The 15,081-nt window shown below is 46.4% G+C and overlaps 1 protein-coding gene across 1 annotated transcript in view; it reads right to left on the reverse strand.

Annotated features, from left to right (window-relative positions):
• Nucleotides 1–15,081, reverse strand: part of LOC141476083 (PHD finger protein 1-like) — a gene marked incomplete at its 5' end in the record, with an annotated part of 82,504 nt that overhangs the window by 346 nt on the left and 67,077 nt on the right. The gene's annotated exons all lie outside the window — the stretch shown is intronic.

Genomic DNA, 15,081 nt, shown 5'->3' on the forward strand with positions numbered 1-15,081 from the left:
TTCACTAAATGTTTATTAAGGTAGGAAAGCAAAAACAGCGCTGGGCGGCCGGGGAGTCACAGCTCCACCAAAGGCTCGCAAATTCAAGCAAACTGAACATCTCTTTTTATCCTCACAGAGGTCGGGTTCGACATCTTCAGTACGCCCCTCTGCTTCTTCCGTTATCTTTACTCCCTCTGGTCTGTCTTGCTTCACAGCGGTTTCAAGGCAATGTTGGTTGTAAATTAGTTTACACCCTTCCCCTTCTACACGATTGATTAGTTACAAAGTTAAAACAGGGATAACATTGGGGTTAAGCTTATTTTGTAAAAACAGGACATTCCTATACAGTTTAGTAATATAATATAGTGGACGTCTCTTCTTGTTAGGGAGTTCTCAAGACTGCCACAATAAATTACAATCCTGCTTCAGGGGAGTTTTGCAGGTGGTGGTGGCATAATTAGCTTGTGCCATCTCTTACATACATTTGGTTAATACAAAGATAAACATTCACTTACATGGACACATTTTGATAGCATTGCAGTTTGTGTAAGTCAGGACTTTCTTACACTATGTACAACAGAAATGGATAATCCTAAGATTTGATCAGCAACAAATCTTCCTCAGTTATCCATTACACCCCCCTGCCGCCCCCCCCTCCCCGCTCACCGACAGCAGGTGACCGGCCCCGGCCGCCCTCCGCCCAGTAGGTAACGGCGGGGGGGGGGCTCTGGGGGTTCCCCCCCCCCCAACCTCCCCCCCTGCACCTGTCTTTTTAAGAAAGACCCCCTGTCTTTCTTAAAAATTACCTGTGGGGGTTAGCCCAATCTCTTACAGATTTGAGACAGCGTGGATTGCTGCCTCAGACGGCTCCACTGGATTTCAAACTACACCAGATACAGCCTGGAGACTGGGTACTAGTGAAGTCCTGGCAAGAGGATACTCTGACTCCAGCGTGGGAAGGACCTTTCCTGGTACTCCTGACAACAGAAGCAGCTGTGCGAACTAAGGAGAAGGGGTGGACACGTGCTACACGGGTAAAAGGACCAATAGCCCCACCTCCTGGAGAGTGGACAGTAACCCAGGGAAGTGATCCACTGAAATTGACTCTTAAAAGACAGAATTGGTAAAATCGAGAGTAATGAAATAAAAGTGTAATACCTGGGGAGGTTACCAGCAAAGGTTCTAAAAACTAGAGCCAAGGGCAAGACTGGCTCAGTCTCTTCACTCCTCTTCTGTGAGCGGTCTCCGCTGCTGGCTGCAATCCAGTAGGCGTTGAGAGATGGGAGGGAAGGCTGTGCCAGACCTTGGCAGGTTTTATGCTACCATACTAATGAACCTTGTGACCATCCCTCTGTGTTACAGTCAAATGGAAGATAACCAATTTGTAACATTAGGGAATGAAATAGCAAAAAGCTTTAATTTGAGTAATTGTTGGGTATGTGGAAGCCCGAGGGGATCTGAAGAATGGCCATGGGTAGCCCGGCCTGTGCAGCCTAAGTGGCTGGTGAGTAGCTTATGTACAGTACGCCATGGAACAAAGGTCTGGGCAGAAGAGGGAGCTGCATGGAAAATATTGTACCCAGGAAAAGGGAATTATTGCCTGAACAGAACCAAATCGGGAGGGAAATATTTAGGGAAAAGTGAATGTGAGTGGACATTATCACCAGGAATGGATTGTTATGACTCACTGTGTACTCCTTATAATTGCCGGAAGGAAGGAAGGAAGATGGAACCAAACACACATTAAGCTTAGAGATGGCACCTGGGTAAGATGTTCCTTCCATGAACCTTGGCATGCTGGTTGCAGGGCAGCGGCAAGAGAGATTGGCAAAAAGGGGGGTTTTAAAGATTCTCTGTTCCTGGCTTGTCAGCGGGACAATACTACCAGCAAAACCCATGTAATAAGAGTCTATCAATGGGCTTGGCAAAATTCAAATGGGACCAGAACATATTTCACAAAGTTCTGGTCAGCTACAAACCGAACGATAAGAGAGGGAGGATGTAACTGTAAATGGCATCCGGATGCAGAGGCCTTTGAATGTGACTATTGTGACTCCAATGGGGATTTAAACGCCTCAGGAGGACCATGGGGCACAGAAGATCCGCTATACTATGAAACACCACAAGGTGATGAAACATGGGACGGTCCCTTTGCCAACGGGGCTTGGGCCTTAGAGGGCCATTATTGGATTTGTGGGAAACATGCTTACCGAAGATTACCTCCAAACTGGTCAGGAGTCTGTTATGTTGGATATGTAATGCCTTTCTTTTTCTTGCTGTCTAATACACAGGCAGCTGGGCTGGGGGTCCGGCTATATGATGAATTGAGGAGAAAGAAACGAACAACGATCGAAATGGGAGGAACTCAGAATTGGGGGCAGGATGAATGGCCCCCACAACGCATAATAGAAACATATGGACCAGCAACATGGGCACAAGATGGTAGCTGGGGATATCGAACACCTGTTTATATGCTCAATAGAATAATTAGGTTGCAAGCAGTGCTTGAAATAATTACCAATGAGACAGCCTCAGCCTTAGACTTAATAGCAGTCCAACAAACACAGATGCGAACTGCCATATACCAAAATAGACTGGCACTAGACTACCTATTAGCAGAAGAGGGGGGGGTATGTGGCAAATTTAACACATCAGAGTGTTGTCTTCATATTGATGACAACGGACAAGCTGTAAGAGATATAGCAGCAAACATCAGAAAACTAGCACACGTCCCAGTGCAAAGGTGGAAATCTATGATGGATGTCAACAGGTGGAATGATTTTTTTGGAATATCTTGGTGGAAGAAGGTAGGCTTCATTCTATTACGTGCTCTTGCTGGACTGCTGTTCATACCTTGTTTTATTCCTCGTGCAGTGGGATTAATTTCTAGAGTGGTAGAAGGAATGCAAGTGACCAGTCTATCGAATGTGGATGCTGTGAATCAAGGTGCTACATCGCAGAGGATAATGGTCTTAAGAAAAAGAGATCACCGAAAAGAAGAACAAAATGAAAGATTACAGTTATTGTTGAATAAATGGGAAGAAGATAATAAGCTTCAGCAAAAATGTAATAAATAAAAAGGGGGTGGATTGTGAGAAATGAGCTGAATTTTGCTTCAGCTACTTGGTATATTTCTATTTGTGTGCTCGGTTATAGCATCTAACTAATCCTTACAAGTACCCTGGAATGGCCCAGAGACTCTGGTTCACAAGAAGCCATTTAGGTAAAGAGAACCGAATTGATGGTAGACTGATAAGCGAACAAAGGACGGTGGAAGGTGATAAGTGGATAAAGGCCACCTGGGGGGTGACTGAAGAAAAGAAGGATATGGACACTAGGTCAAGAAGATGACCACCGGGATGTTTGTAACTACTAACATTAGACAGTAGATATTAGCAGAGACTGTGAAACAATGTATTGTTAATTAAAGGTTTGTGTCTTTAGGCGGTCGGGAAGAATGTGAGCTCCAACTTCTCAGCCAATGAGAAGAGAGACAGGTATTCAGGCGGCCGGGAAAGAAAGGTATAAAATATCTAAAAAACTAAAGATGTGTGTGCCTCTACTTTGAGATGCACCCGATTCAGCGCTGCTTCGTACAATAAACCTTTGCTCCAGTGACTTCGTCCTCTTTAAAATTGTAAGTGTGAGCCGGTGTTTCTCACAATTTGGGGGCTCGTCCGGGAGCCAGCACTCCTGTTCCTGCGAGGTGAGACAGCGAAGAGGGGACGGCGCGCCCCGCTGATTTCAGTGGTCTCCAACCCACCGTCTCATCCCGTGAGGGGCAGCGGGTCCTATCCGGACAGAGGACTCCCGGAGCAAAGGAGGGGAAGGGAAGAATTGAGTTAACGGGATTGAGTTACGCGCGGCAGCCGATAAGTTCTGTGCACGGGACCCGGGTAAGAAAATTGACTGTTAAGTACTACTCGGGCGGCTGGGATAGCGGGATTGGGACTGTGTGTGTGAGACGCAGAATTGTCTGCGGAGCGAGTGTGGAGCCCTTCTAACTGCGGTTCCGTTTCTCCGCGAGGAGACCGGCCAGTGAAGGGGCGAAGCGAAACGGTTCCAGGTGAAAAAGTCCCACGGGAAAGTAAAATGGGAAATAGGCCTAGCAGAGAGAAGGCTATAAAGAATCAAGGACTTGAAAGTCCTGGTGCGAGCATTCCACCCGACAGTCCTTTAGGGGTGATGCTCGGGAAGTGGGGGCAGGGTTGCACCCGGGGAAAAGATAAAAAAACAATGATACAGTACTGTATGTTTGAGTGGGTGAAAGAACCTATTAGATCTGACCCACTGTGCTGGCCGCAGTTCGGGTCAATGGAGAATTGGTTGTGCCAGGCTTTGAATCTCTACATATGTAGTAAGACTCCAGTAAACCAAGAAGAAATTGAATATGCTTCATGTTGGAGGAGGTCTCACTCCTTATTCATGACAAAAGACCTTGGGGGAAAGAAGATTAAGAAGAGAGAAGAAAGTTGGGAACCTCCGGATCATTTGCCACCCCCATACAACCCTGAATTCGACGAAACAGAAGAAGATTGGGGGGGGGAGGAGGAGGATAATGAACGGGAAGGGGGGGGACTGTGAGACCGGGTGCCCCTCTGCTCGGGGAGACTCGGAGAACCCGGGTCACTGAATTAGATCAGATAGTAAGGGATGTTCGGAATTTTCCTTTGCCGTCTTGTAAAGGGGAACATAAGGAGGGTATGTTCCCTTTGAGAGAGGTACCCATGCCGGGAGCCCCGGGGGGGGTGGGCTTTGTGAATGTACCTCTGACTAGCACCGAGGTGCGGGAATTTAAGAAAGAGATGAAAAAGTTATTAGAGGACCCTTTAGGGTTGTCAGAGCAGCTCGACCAGTTTCTGGGCCCTAATCTTTACACTTGGGATGAAATGCAGTTCATTTTAGGAGCCCTGTTCACACCGGAAGAAAGACAAACGATCCGGGCTGCGGGTATTAGAATTTGGGAGCGAGAAAATCCTCCCGATATCCCTGGGGGAGTCCTAGGGGAACAGAAATTCCCTGTGACCAGGCCTGCCTGGGATCAGAATAATGCGGAGGGGAGGAATAATATGTCTGATTACAGAAGATTAGTAATCAGGGGAATAAAAGAGGCAGTCCCAAAAGGACAGAATTTTGATAAAGCCTTTGAAAGCACGCAACAAAAAGATGAATCTCCTACAGATTGGCTGGAAAGGTTAAGGAGAAATATACAACAATACTCAGGAATAGATCCCGAGAATGATGTGGGGCGAGAGTTGTTGAAGGTTAATTTTGTCACTAAGGCGTGGCCTGATATAAAGAAGGAGTTAGAGAAACTGGAAGACTGGCATGATCGGAGCTTGAATGAATTGTTGCGAGAGGCTCAGAAAGTGTATGTCAGGAGAGATGATGAGAAGCAGAAAGCTAAAGCTAAGTTGATGGTGGCAGCAGTGGAACAAGTAACGGGGCGGCAGCCTGAGAGAGAGAGAGAGAGGTGGTGTGAACGTGGCAGAGGTCCCAGCCGCGGGCCACAGCGTGAGCGCAGAGAATATAAGGTTCAACCGGCTGGGAGGGGGAACCCTCATGGGTGGCAAGTAGGTCCTAGAAGGTGTTTTCATTGTGGGAGAGAGGGGCACTTTAAGAGGGATTGTCCGATGAGGCAGAAGGAAAACGGAGTGTTTCGAGTAATGGAGCGGGATGATTATTCTTTAGAATAGGGGTGTCAGGGGCTCTACCTTCTGGGGTCGAACCATCACATTGAGCCCTTGATAAATTTAAAAGTAGGACCCCAGAAGGAGGAATATGTATTCCTAGTGGACACAGGAGCAGAAAGAACAAGTATAACCAAAATCCCACAGGGATATGAAATTGGGGAACTTACGACGAACGTGGTTGGGAGAAAAGGGGAAGGGTTTTCAGTCCCTATTGTAGAGCAAGTAACTATACGAGGGAATAACCGAGAAGTAAAAATGGACTTAGTAGTGATACCTGAAGTAGGAGCGAACTTATTGGGGAGGGATTTACAGATATTGTTAGGGATCGGAATAGTTCCAAAAGATGATAGGATGATGGTGCAGCTTTATAAGTTGACCACAGAGGATGAAAAAGTGATTAATCCAATAGTCTGGGTGGCGGAGGGAAACCGGGGAGGACTGGACATACTCCCCCTCAAAGTGGAATTAAAGAAAGAAAGTCAGCCTGTGCGTGTAAAACAATATCCTATATCTCTAGAAGGGAGGAAGGGGCTCCAACCTGTAATTGAGGGATTGTTGAAAGATGGTCTCTTAGAGCCCTGCATGTCTCCTTATAATACACCTATTTTACCCGTCAGAAAGTCGGATGGGAGTTGGAGATTAGTGCAAGATTTAAGGGAGCTGAATAAAATTGTTCAGACACGTCACCCGGTAGTACCCAATCCTTATACATTGCTAAGCAAAATACCTCATGAACACAAGTGGTTCAGTGTAGTAGACCTTAAAGATGCTTTTTGGACCTGTCCCTTGGCGGTGGAAAGTCGGGACATGTTTGCCTTTGAATGGGAGGACCCGGTAACAGGGAGGAGGCAGCAATTCCGCTGGACCACGTTACCACAGGGGTTTACGGAATCACCCAACCTTTTGGGGCAAGTGTTGGAACAAATACTTGAGGAAATTTCGTTTTCCCCAGGGATCAAGCTGTTTCAGTACGTAGATGATTTACTAATATCGGGGGAAGAGGAGATGGAGGTTCGACCTGCAACCATCAAATTACTTAACTACTTGGGAGAAAAAGGGCTCCGAGTCTCAGAAACTAAGTTGCAGTTTGTAGAAAAGGAGGTGAGGTACCTCGGGCACGTGATCAGCGAAGGGAAAAGGAGAATAAACCCAGAACGAATTTCTGGTATTGTAACAACTCCAATTCCAAGGAGTAAGAAAGAAATAAGAAAGTTTTTGGGCCTCCTTGGATACTGCCGACTATGGATTGATAATTTTAGCCAACATGTGAAATTTTTGTATGAAAAATTGCAAGAAGAGACAGAAGACCCCCAGTGGACAGCAGAGGAGCGGCAGCAGTTTGAAGAACTTAAACAAAAACTAATACAAGCACCTGTATTGTCTCTTCCTTCCCTAGGAAAGCCATTCCACCTTTATGTAAATGTTGAGAGTGGAATGGCCTATGGAGTGTTAGCCCAGGTCTGGGGAGGGCAGAAACAACCAGTAGCCTATTGATCTAAAGTATTGGATCCGGTGTCACGAGGGTGGCCAACCTGTGTGCAAGCGGTGGCAGCAACAGCCTTACTGGTGGAGGAAAGCCGGAAACTGACCTTTGGGGGAACACTGATAGTATCCACCCCCCACATAGTGAGAACAATATTAAGCCAAAAATCCGGACGGTGGTTGACTGATTCTAGGATTCTGAAATACGAAACCATCTTAATGGAAAAAGATGACTTAGTTTTAACTACTGACAAAAGCATCAACCCTTCCCAATATTTATATGGGAAGACAGAGGAAGAGGTACCAGGGCATAATGGTCTCGATATCATAGAGTATCAAACCACAAAACACATATCACCCAGCTGGTAATAGAGACTAAGTTGCCCTGGACCAAATGCCTGCCCCTAGCCCTGTTGAGAATTAGGACTGCTCCAAGGAAGGATTTAGGAGTATCTCCCTATGAAATGCTATTCGGACTTCCATATCTGGGAAGGGAAGAAGGTGTGCCAATTCCTGAAATTAATGATGTCTTTCTTAAAAATTACCTGTGGGGGTTAGCCCAATCTCTTACAGATTTGAGACAGCGTGGATTGCTGCCTCAGACGGCTCCACTGGATTTCAAACTACACCAGATACAGCCTGGAGACTGGGTACTAGTGAAGTCCTGGCAAGAGGATACTCTGACTCCAGCGTGGGAAGGACCTTTCCTGGTACTCCTGACAACAGAAGCAGCTGTGCGAACTAAGGAGAAGGGGTGGACACGTGCTACACGGGTAAAAGGACCAATAGCCCCACCTCCTGGAGAGTGGACAGTAACCCAGGGAAGCGATCCACTGAAATTGACTCTTAAAAGACAGAATTGGTAAAATCGAGAGTAATGAAATAAAAGTGTAATACCTGGGGAGGTTACCAGCAAAGGTTCTAAAAACTAGAGCCAAGGGCAAGACTGGCTCAGTCTCTTCACTCCTCTTCTGTGAGCGGTCTCCGCTGCTGGCTGCAATCCAGTAGGCGTTGAGAGATGGGAGGGAAGGCTGTGCCAGACCTTGGCAGGTTTTATGCTACCATACTAATGAACCTTGTGACCATCCCTCTGTGTTACAGTCAAATGGAAGATAACCAATTTGTAACATTAGGGAATGAAATAGCAAAAAGCTTTAATTTGAGTAATTGTTGGGTATGTGGAAGCCCGAGGGGATCTGAAGAATGGCCATGGGTAGCCCGGCCTGTGCAGCCTAAGTGGCTGGTGAGTAGCTTAAGTACAGTACGCCATGGAACAAAGGTCTGGGCAGAAGAGGGAGCTGCATGGAAAATATTGTACCCAGGAAAAGGGAATTATTGCCTGAACAGAACCAAATCGGGAGGGAAATATTTAGGGAAAAGTGAATGTGAGTGGACATTATCACCAGGAATGGATTGTTATGACTCACTGTGTACTCCTTATAATTGCCGGAGGTACCAAGGAAGATGGAACCAAACACACATTAAGCTTAGAGATGGCACCTGGGTAAGATGTTCCTTCCATGAACCTTGGCATGCTGGTTGCAGGGCAGCGGCAAGAGAGATTGGCAAAAAGGGGGGTTTTAAAGATTCTCTGTTCCTGGCTTGTCAGCGGGACAATACTACCAGCAAAAACCATGTAATAAGAGTCTATCAATGGGCTTGGCAAAATTCAAATGGGACCAGAACATATTTCACAAAGTTCTGGTCAGCTACAAACCGAACGATAAGAGAGGGAGGATGTAACTGTAAATGGCATCCGGATGCAGAGGCCTTTGAATGTGACTATTGTGACTCCAATGGGGATTTAAACGCCTCAGGAGGACCATGGGGCACAGAAGATCCGCTATACTATGAAACACCACAAGGTGATGAAACATGGGACGGTCCCTTTGCCAACGGGGCTTGGGCCTTAGAGGGCCATTATTGGATTTGTGGGAAACATGCTTACCGAAGATTACCTCCAAACTGGTCAGGAGTCTGTTATGTTGGATATGTAATGCCTTTCTTTTTCTTGCTGTCTAATACACAGGCAGCTGGGCTGGGGGTCCGGCTATATGATGAATTGAGGAGAAAGAAACGAACAACGATCGAAATGGGAGGAACTCAGAATTGGGGGCAGGATGAATGGCCCCCACAACGCATAATAGAAACATATGGACCAGCAACATGGGCACAAGATGGTAGCTGGGGATATCGAACACCTGTTTATATGCTCAATAGAATAATTAGGTTGCAAGCAGTGCTTGAAATAATTACCAATGAGACAGCCTCAGCCTTAGACTTAATAGCAGTCCAACAAACACAGATGCGAACTGCCATATACCAAAATAGACTGGCACTAGACTACCTATTAGCAGAAGAGGGGGGGGTATGTGGCAAATTTAACACATCAGAGTGTTGTCTTCATATTGATGACAACGGACAAGCTGTAAGAGATATAGCAGCAAACATCAGAAAACTAGCACACGTCCCAGTGCAAAGGTGGAAATCTATGATGGATGTCAACAGGTGGAATGATTTTTTTGGAATATCTTGGTGGAAGAAGGTAGGCTTCATTCTATTACGTGCTCTTGCTGGACTGCTGTTCATACCTTGTTTTATTCCTCGTGCAGTGGGATTAATTTCTAGAGTGGTAGAAGGAATGCAAGTGACCAGTCTATCGAATGTGGATGCTGTGAATCAAGGTGCTACATCGCAGAGGATAATGGTCTTAAGAAAAAGAGATCACCGAAAAGAAGAACAAAATGAAAGATTACAGTTATTGTTGAATAAATGGGAAGAAGATAATAAGCTTCAGCAAAAATGTAATAAATAAAAAGGGGGTGGATTGTGAGAAATGAGCTGAATTTTGCTTCAGCTACTTGGTATATTTCTATTTGTGTGCTCGGTTATAGCATCTAACTAATCCTTACAAGTACCCTGGAATGGCCCAGAGACTCTGGTTTACAAGAAGCCATTTAGGTAAAGAGAACCGAATTGATGGTAGACTGATAAGCGAACAAAGGACGGTGGAAGGTGATAAGTGGATAAAGGCCACCTGGGGGGTGACTGAAGAAAAGAAGGATATGGACACTAGGTCAAGAAGATGACCACCGGGATGTTTGTAACTACTAACATTAGACAGTAGATATTAGCAGAGACTGTGAAACAATGTATTGTTAATTAAAGGTTTGTGTCTTTAGGCGGTCGGGAAGAATGTGAGCTCCAACTTCTCAGCCAATGAGAAGAGAGACAGGTATTCAGGCGGCCGGGAAAGAAAGGTATAAAATATCTAAAAAACTAAAGATGTGTGTGCCTCTACTTTGAGATGCACCCGATTCAGCGCTGCTTCGTACAATAAACCTTTGCTCCAGTGACTTCGTCCTCTTTAAAATTGTAAGTGTGAGCCGGTGTTTCTCACAATTTGGGGGCTCGTCCGGGAGCCAGCACTCCTGTTCCTGCGAGGTGAGACAGCGAAGAGGGGACGGCGCGCCCCGCTGATTTCAGTGGTCTCCAACCCACCGTCTCATCCCGTGAGGGGCAGCGGGTCCTATCCGGACAGAGGACTCCCGGAGCAAAGGAGGGGAAGGGAAGAATTGAGTTAACGGGATTGAGTTACGCGCGGCAGCCGATAAGTTCTGTGCACGGGACCCGGGTAAGAAAATTGACTGTTAAGTACTACTCGGGCGGCTGGGATAGCGGGATTGGGACTGTGTGTGTGAGACGCAGAATTGTCTGCGGAGCGAGTGTGGAGCCCTTCTAACTGCGGTTCCGTTTCTCCGCGAGGAGACCGGCCAGTGAAGGGGCGAAGCGAAACGGTTCCAGGTGAAAAAGTCCCACGGGAAAGTAAAATGGGAAATAGGCCTAGCAGAGAGAAGGCTATAAAGAATCAAGGACTTGAAAGTCCTGGTGCGAGCATTCCACCCGACAGTCCTTTAGGGGTGATGCTCGGGAAGTGGGGGCAGGGTTGCACCCGGGGAAAAGATAAAAAAACAATGATACAGTACTGTATGTTTGAGTGGGTGAAAGAACCTATTAGATCTGACCCACTGTGCTGGCCGCAGTTCGGGTCAATGGAGAATTGGTTGTGCCAGGCTTTGAATCTCTACGTATGTAGTAAGACTCCAGTAAACCAAGAAGAAATTGAATATGCTTCATGTTGGAGGAGGTCTCACTCCTTATTCATGACAAAAGACCTTGGGGGAAAGAAGATTAAGAAGAGAGAAGAAAGTTGGGAACCTCCGGATCATTTGCCACCCCCATACAACCCTGAATTCGACGAAACAGAAGAAGATTGGGGGGGGGAGGAGGAGGATAATGAACGGGAAGGGGGGGGACTCTGTGAGACCGGGTGCCCCTCTGCTCGGGGAGACTCGGAGAACCCGGGTCACTGAATTAGATCAGATAGTAAGGGATGTTCGGAATTTTCCTTTGCCGTCTTGTAAAGGGGAACATAAGGAGGGTATGTTCCCTTTGAGAGAGGTACCCATGCCGGGAGCCCCGGGGGGGGTGGGCTTTGTGAATGTACCTCTGACTAGCACCGAGGTGCGGGAATTTAAGAAAGAGATGAAAAAGTTATTAGAGGACCCTTTAGGGTTGTCAGAGCAGCTCGACCAGTTTCTGGGCCCTAATCTTTACACTTGGGATGAAATGCAGTTCATTTTAGGAGCCCTGTTCACACCGGAAGAAAGACAAACGATCCGGGCTGCGCGTATTAGAATTTGGGAGCGAGAAAATCCTCCCGATATCCCTGGGGGAGTCCTAGGGGAACAGAAATTCCCTGTGACCAGGCCTGCCTGGGATCAGAATAATGCGGAGGGGAGGAATAATATGTCTGATTACAGAAGATTAGTAATCAGGGTGTAATAAGTAACTAAGGGTAATTTGCTGATCAAACAGGTTAAGCAAGAGGAACGAACCCATTGTAGCAGTCTTGAGAACTTCCTATTTAACCAGAAGATACACGTCCACAATGTTATCTGGCAACACCAAACATGGGAACACCCTGTTTGACAAGAAAGGCTTAACCACAATGTCATCAGAATGTGTTACCTTGAGCGAATGTTAAACCGTTAATGTCTTGCTAACGTGTGCCATTGTACCAATCAACCCTGAAAAGAATAGATTGTATAAGCTGATTCTGTGACGATATCTTATCGAAATTGCCCCAAGCAAGAAGCCCCTCGGAAGAAGCTGAGGGGCGTACCGAAGATGTTGCAATCGACCTCTGTGAAGACAAAAGGAGTCGTTTAGCTTGCCTGAATTTGCGAGTCTTTGGTGGAGCTGCGACTCCCCGGCCGCCCAGCGCTGCTTTTGCTTTCCTACCTTAATAAATATTTAATAAATCTATTTTGGACTTGATTTGTCTTAAAATTCAACTATAACAAATTTGGTGCCGTGACTCGGATCCAGACAGCCAACTCAGAATTCAACTCTGGGAGGGCGCCCCCATCTTCGGATGGTCCTGGAGGAGATTCCGACTTAGCTCACCTGGATTTTCCGAACTGAGATAGGAAAGCAAAAAGAAAGAGAAAGGAGAAACTGCAGTTCCCCGTAATTTTTGTGCACAAAGAGCCGGACGAAGACTCGGGAGTGAGTAAGTATATTGCGGTTCCGTTCGGTCGGGGATTGGGTACCTGGGGTGCGAGTGACTGAGACGTCCACTGGGCTTAGTAGCCCACCGGGCGAAGTGAGTGTGGACCTCCTAATAGTGCGGTTCCCATTGTCCGCGAGGGCGTGGGCCACGAACGGAGGGAAGCGAGTGAAACTTGAGTGAGAGAAGGCACTCCCGGAAGATGGGACAGAAGAAAAGTAAGGCTTCTGGTTCCATACAGAAGATACGGGGTGGGGGTGGGCTCCCTGATATACCCCAAGATAGCCCATTAGGCCTAATGATTCGATATTGGGATAGTTCCCCTTCCCTAAAAGGGAAATCCAAGGAGAAATTGGTCTATTATTGTATGGAAATATGGGGAGGAAAACAGATAAGAAAAGATTTATATTGGCCAATTCATGGATCCTTAGAGGATTGGATATGCCAACAATTAAACATATACGTTAACAACAAACGACTGTTTAGTAAGGAGGAGAGTGAATATGCCTTTTTATGGATCCTGAGCACGGCTCAGGCCGCTAATTTGTTTCCATTAAAGGAAAAGAAAAATGATAAAAAGAAAAGGTGGGACATAGACGAACCTCCAGTGTCCCCCCCCACCCTATGTCCCCCCTCCTCTGCCACCACAAGGTCCTGAGCAAGATCTCCCTCCAACAGCACCTACAGAACCTGAGGAAGAGACTCCTCCTTCTAATCGAAGAATAACTAGAAGTCAAATCAGAGAAAGAAGGGAGGAAAATTTATTGTATCCCTTAAGGGAGACTGCTATGGGGGGACCACAACCCGGAGTTGGATTTGTATCTGTACCCCTCAGCTCCGGGGATGTGAGGGAATTTAAGAAAGAAATGGGACACTTGTTAGAGGACCCATTAGGGGTAGCAGAACGTTTTGATCAATTCCTCGGGCCTAACATTTATACTTGGGACGAGATGGAGTCTATTTTAAAGATCTTGTTCACAAACGAAGAACGAGGAATGATCAGAATGGCAGGCATGAGACACTGGGATCAGAGGCATCAGCATGGTCCCGCCGGGGATGTAAAATGGCCTTTGCAGAGGCCCAATTGGGACAATCAAGACCCCGCACATAGAAATAACATGGTTGATCTCCGTGATATGATAATTCAGGGGATTAGGGATTCTGTACCTAGAGGGCAAAATATCAATAAGGCCTTTAATGAACAACAGAAGAAAGATGAAACCCCCACCGAATGGCTGGAAAGATTGAGAAAGAGTTTACAGCTATATTCTGGGTTAGACCCCGATAGCCAAGTGGGTCAAGCCCTGCTGAAAACTCAATTTGTAGCTAAATCTTGGACAGATATAAGAAGAAAGTTAGAGAAAGTAGAAGACTGGCAGGAGAGGGGGTTAGATGAGTTACTACGAGAAGCTCAGAAGGTGTATGTGAGAAGGGAAGAAGAAAGTCAGAAGAAACAAGCCAGAATCCTGATGGCTGCTGTAAGGGAAGGGCAAAGTCAGGGAAAGAGAAGAGAAAGTCCCTGGAAGGGCCCAGTAGAACCAAGAAGAAGGAGATTTGGTTTGCAGGACATAGAATGTTTTTATTGTCGCAGGAAGGGACATCTGCAGAGAAATTGTCGGAAAAGAATGCAGGATGAGGAGATTTTTAAGGAAGATTAGGGGGGTCAGGGGCTCTATTTGCTGGGGACCCCTAAGGTTACCGAGCCCTTGATAAAATTGAAATTGGGTCCTCAGCATGAAGTGTTCGAGTTCCTCGTGGACTCGGGTGCCGAAAGATCAACCGTCCAAAAGTTACCATCTGGATGTGTTGAATCAAAGGATAAACTCCAAGTAATTGGTGCAAAAGGGGAACCTTTCAAGGTGCCCCTGATAAGGAATGTAGCAATAGAAGCCCCAAATAAAGATGGGGTGGGAACATTTTTATTGGTCCCAGAAGCTGAATATAACCTTTTGGGACGAGACCTGATGGTGGAATTAGGAATTAATTTGGAAGTAGACCAAGAGATGTTAAAAGTAAAGTTATGCTTATTAACCGCTGAAGATGAAGCCAAGATTAATCCAGAAACTTGGTATAGCCCTGGATCGGTGGGAAAATTAAATATCAAACCGATCACAGTCTCTATAAAAGACCCAGACCAGCCAATTAGGATAAAACAGTATCCCATCTCCAGAGAAGGGAGAGAAGGGTTGCAGCCAGTAATTGAGAGACTTTTGGTCCAAGGACTTTTAGAACCCTGTATGTCTCCTCACAAGACTCCCATATTGCCCGTAAAGAAGCCGGATGGGTCTTATCGCTTAGTACAAGATCTGAGAGCCATAAACGAACGAACCATTACCCGGTTCCCTGTGGTGG

The sequence above is a fragment of the Numenius arquata genome, chromosome 28, assembly GCF_964106895.1.
Source record: "Numenius arquata chromosome 28, bNumArq3.hap1.1, whole genome shotgun sequence".
Classification (NCBI taxonomy): Eukaryota; Metazoa; Chordata; class Aves; order Charadriiformes; family Scolopacidae; genus Numenius; species Numenius arquata.